This window comes from Lolium rigidum, chromosome 1 (assembly GCF_022539505.1).
Source record: "Lolium rigidum isolate FL_2022 chromosome 1, APGP_CSIRO_Lrig_0.1, whole genome shotgun sequence".
Lineage (NCBI taxonomy): Eukaryota > Viridiplantae > Streptophyta > Magnoliopsida > Poales > Poaceae > Lolium > Lolium rigidum.
Window position 1 is genome coordinate 206,399,906 of NC_061508.1, and position 5,677 is coordinate 206,405,582.

Consider the following 5,677-nt stretch of genomic DNA (forward strand, 5'->3'; position numbering starts at 1 on the left):
TGCAAGACAACGGCGACATGTTAACTCTTACTACAAAAAGGAATAGAAGTATGGAACATAAGCACTTGAATTCTTAAAATAAATAAATGAATCATCATATGGATTTAGCAATAGTAAATTCTCATTTTCATTAAAAGAACAAATTAGTTAAGAACCTTATTAGCCATGATTCCAGCCACACTACCATTTCCTTGCTGCTAGTTTCATAGGTAAATAGGAGTGCCCATTCCTACATTGAGGGCCTATAAGTCTGTAGTGTAAGCCCAAATGCCGTTGGTTTTAGAGAGGTGTTCACTACTACATTCCAGACTTTGAAGTACTCCATCAGACTGAGAACATCCTAACAGGAGGACTCACTCGGTTATGCACTAATGAAAATACATTATGGTAAGGATCTCTCCAACACATAGGAAAAAGAAAGACTGAAATAACAAGGAGTAACAGAGAGTGTGTTCAAGTGCACCATCTCCTCTCTCCTCCGAACTGCAAAATTATTATGTACAAAATTACATGAACAGTTGTGCTATTATCGATATTCAGTTGAGAACCCAAGAATTAGAGCGCACAAATCATAAAAGGGGACATGCAAACTCTGCTGCTCTCGGGATTTTAATAAACCATATAACCAAAATCTAAAGAATATTGTATACACCCTGCTCTGGAGTAATTCATGCCAAACAAATAATTATCCATGAAACAAAACTAAGAACATTCAGGCCACACATCAAACATACAAACCCGAATCAAAAGGGGGGAAATCGAGAAACATGACCAAATTGGCAGTAAGGAGGCAAATGGATTGGAGGCTCATGACAACCGCATTAAATCTTAAAGCATCCATCCCGTATCCCTCTCTTCATTGCCGAGGACCAACACCACGCGCCGCCGCTCCTCGTCAACAATAATATTAGCTAGAGTTTTCATCAAACACCTTGTGAGCATAACAAAAACGGATCTGCACCAACATATAAGTTGAGATTTTCTCCGTTCCTTTGAGAGAGAGAGAGAAAGAGATGGAGAGGACATAACCTGCTGGTTTCATTTGAAGAAGAGGAGGGGGGTAGGTTCCTGGGCTGCTGGCTGATACGTCTCCGACGTATCGATAATTTCTTATGTTCCATGCCACATTATTGATGATATCTACATGTTTTATGCATACTTTATGTCGTATTTATGCATTTTCCGGCACTAACCTATTAACGAGATGCCGAAGAGCCGCTTGTCGTTTTCGCTGTTTTTGGTTTCGTAAATCCTAGTAAGGAAATATTCTCGAATTGGACGAAATCAACGCCCAGGGGCCTATTTTGCCACGAAGCTTCCAGAAGACCGAAGAGAAGACGAAGTGGGGCCACGGGGCGCTGCCACACTAGGGCGGCGCGGCCAGCATAGGGCCCGCGCGGCCCTGCTGTGTGGGGCCCCCGTGACCAATCCGAGGCTTCCCTTTCGCCTACATATAGTCTTCGTTGCGAAACCCCCAGTACCGAGAGCCACGATACGGAAAACCTTCCAGAGACGCCGCCACCGCCAATCCCATCTCGGGGGATTCAGGAGATCGCCTCCGGCACCCTGCCGGAGAGGGGAATCATCTCCCGGAGGACTCTACACCGCCATGGTCGCCTCCGGAGTGATGAGTGAGTAGTTCACCCCCGGACTATGGGTCCATAGCAGTAGCTAGATGGTCGTCTTCTCCTCATGTGCTTCATTATCGGATCTTGTGAGCTGCCTAACATGATCAAGATCATCTATCTGTAATGCTATATGTTGTGTTTGTCGGGATCCGATGGATATAGAATACGATGTTATGTTGATTATCAATCTATTACCTATGTGTTGTTTATGATCTTGCATGCTCTCCATTATTAGTAGAGGCTCTGGCCAAGTTTTTACTCTTAACTCCAAGAGGGAGTATTTATGCTCGATAGTGGGTTCATGCCTCCATTAAATCTGGGACAAGTGACAGTAAAGTTCTAAGGTTGTGGATGTGTCGTTGCCACTAGGGATAAAACATTGATGCTATGTCCGAGGATGTAGTTATTGATTACATTACGCACCATACTTAATGCAATTGTCTCGTTGTTTGCAACTTAATACTGGAAGGGGTTCGGATGATAACCTAAAGGTGGACTTTTTAGGCATAGATGCATGCCGGATAGCGGTCTATGTACTTTGTCGTAATGCCCAATTAAATCTCACTATACTCATCATATCATGTATGTGCATGGTCATGCCCTCTCTATTTGTCAATTGCCCGACCGTAATTTGTTCACCCAACATGCTATTTATCTTATGGGAGAGACACCTCTAGTGAACTGTGGACCCCGGTCCATTCTTTTACATCGAATACAATCTACTGCAATACTTGTTCTACTATTTTCTGCAAACAATCATCATCCACACTATACATCTAATGCTTGTTACAGCAAGCCGGTGAGATTGACAACCTCACTGTTTCGTTGGGGCAAAGTACTTTGGTTGTGTTGTGCAGGTTCCACGTTGGCGCCGGAATCCCTGATGTTGCGCCGCACTACATCCCGCTGTCATCAACCTTCAACGTGCTTCTTGGCTCCTCCTGGTTCGATAAACCTTGGTTTCTTTACGAGGGAAAACTTGCTATCGTGCGCATCATACCTTCCTCTTGGGGTTCCCAACGGACGTGTTAATTACGCGCAATCAAGCTCTTTTCTTGGCGCCGTTGCCGGGGAGATCAAGACACGCTGCAAGGGGAGTCTCCACAATCCAATCTCTTTACTTTGTTTTTGTCTTGCTTTATTTTATTTACTACTTTGTTTGCTGCACTTATATCAAAATACAAAAAAATTAGTTGCTAGCTTTACTTTATTTACCGTCTTGCACTCTATATCAAAAACACAAAAAAATTAGTTACTTGCATTTACTTTATCTAGTTTGTTTTATTTACTACTGCTAAAATGAGTAATCCTGAAGTTGAAGTTCGTTCGTTTAAGCAACAAGGGGGAGAATATTTAAAAGATGCTTGGTATAGAATTAGTGATGCCCATAATAGGTGCACTAAGAAACACTCCACCACTATCCTACTCAGGAATTTTTATGTTGGTATCTCTAGCTGGAATAGGTATGTTCTTGATTGTCTCGCAGAAGGTAACTTCCTAGGCGCTCCTGCTTTAGAAGCTAGTTGCATTATTGAGAGTTTATTTGGAACACCACCTGTTAATGAAGTTAAAATTGAAACCTCTCTTGAAGATGTCATGAAAAAGTTGGAAACCATAGAGCAAAACCTTCCAAGTATTGATACTACTTTGGGAGCACTAGTTGATAGCACTGATAAACTTGACAAATCTTTAGGTGGAATTAATGAGAGAATCGCCATCTTAGAATCTTGTGCTATTCATGATAATCAAACCCAAAGGATTAGTGAACTTGGAAAGGCTATGGGAACCTTGGGTTCAACTTTTTCTTCTCTTAAGTTTAAGGAGAAAGCTTATGTGGGTAAGGAGCAAAACTTTATGTATGTTTCTAAAGTGCCTAAACCAAAAAAATATTATTATAGGCCTAAAATTGACAAAGCCCTTAGTACCACTAAAAATGGGGGAGCTTATGATATCAATGCTCCATCTCTTGATAACACTTGATATACACTTTCTGCGCCTAGCTGAAAGGCGTTAAAGAAAAGCGCTTATGGGAGACAACCCATGTTTTTACTACAGTACCTTTATTTTATATTTGAGTCTTGGAAGTTGTTTACTACTGTAGCAACCTCTCCTTATCTTAGTTTTGTGCATTGTTGTGCCAAGTAAAGTCTTTGATAGTAAGGTTCATACTAGATTTGGATTACTCGCGCAGAAACATGATTTCTTTGTCTGTCACGAATTTCGACCTGCCTCTCTGTAGGTAGCTCAGAAAAATATGCCAATTTACGTGCGTGATCCTCGGATATGTATGCAACTTTCATTCAATTTGGGCATTTTCATTTGAGCAAGTCTGGTGCCTCAATAAAATCCGTCTTTACGGACCGTTCGTTTTGACAGTATTTCGCCTTTTATTTCGCATTGCCTCTTTTGCTATGATGGATGAATTTCTTTGTTCCATTAATGTTAGCTTTGTGCAATGTCCAGAAGTGTTAAGAATGATTATGTCACCTCTGAACATGTGAATTTTTATTATGCACTAACCCTCTAATGAATTGTTTCGAGTTTGGTGTGGAGAAAGTTTTCAAGGATCAAGAGAGGGAGATGATACGATATGATCAAGGAGAGTGAAAGCTCTAAGCTTGGGGATGCCCCGGTGGTTCACCCCTGCATATTTTAAGAAGACTCAAGCGTCTAAGCTTGAGGATGCCCAAGGCATCCCCTTCTTCATCGACAACATTATCGAGTTCCTCCCCTGAAACTATATTTTTATTCCATCACATCTTATGTGCTTTGCTTGGAGCGTCGGTTTGTTTTTGTTTTTGTTTTTGTTTGAATAAAATGGATCCTAGCATTCATTGTATGGGAGAGAGACACGCTCCGCTGTTGCATATGGACAAATATGTCCTTAGGCTTTACTCATAGTATTCATGGCGAAGGTTGAATCTTCTTCGTTAAATTGTTATATGGTTGGAATTGGGAAATGCTACATGTAGTAATTCTAAAATGTCTTGAATAATTTGATACTTGGCAATTGTTGTGCTCATGTTTAAGCTCTTGCATCATATACTTTGCACCTATTAATGAAGAAACACGAAGAGCTTGCTAAAATTTGGTTTGCATATTTGGTCTCTCTAAAGTCTAGATAATTTCTAGTATTGAGTTTTGAACAACAAGGAAGACTGGTGTAGAGTCTTATAATGTTTACAATATGTCTTTTATGTGAGTTTTGCTGCACCGGTTCATCCTTGTGTTTGTTTCAAATAACCTTGCTAGCCTAAACCTTGTATCGAGAGGGAATACTTCTCATGCATCCAAAATCCTTGAGCCAACCACTATGCCATTTGTGTCCACCATACCTACCTACTACATGGTATTTCTCTCGCCATTCCAAAGTAAATTGCTTGAGTGCTACCTTTAAAATTTCCATTCTTTACCTTTACAATATATAGCTCATGGGACAAATAGCTTAAAAACTATTGTGGTATTGAATATGTACTTATGCACTTTATCTCTTATTAAGTTGCTTGTTGTGCGATAACCATGTTCCTGGGGACGCCATCAACTACTCTTTGTTGAATATCATGTGAGTTGCTATGCATGTCCGTCTTGTCTGAAGTAAGGGAGATTTACCACTCATTTAATGGTTAGAGCATGCATAATGTTAGAGAAGAACATTGGGCCGCTAACTAAAGCCATGGATCATGGTGGAAGTTTCAGTTTTGGACATATATCCTCAATCTCATATGAGAACATTAATTGTTGCTACATGCTTATGCATTAAAGAGGAGTCCATTATTTGTTGTCTATGTTGTCCCGGTATGGATGTCTAAGTTGAGAATAATCAAAAGCGAGAAATCCAATGCGAACTTTCTCCTTAGACCTTTGTACGAGCGGCATAGAGGTACCCCTTTGTGACACTTGGTTAAAACATGTGTATTGCGATGATAATCCCGGTAATCCGAGCTAATTAGGACAAGGTGCGGGCACTAATAGTATACTATGCATGAGGCTTGCAACTTGTAAGATATAATTTACATGATACATATGCTTTATTACTACCATTGACAAAA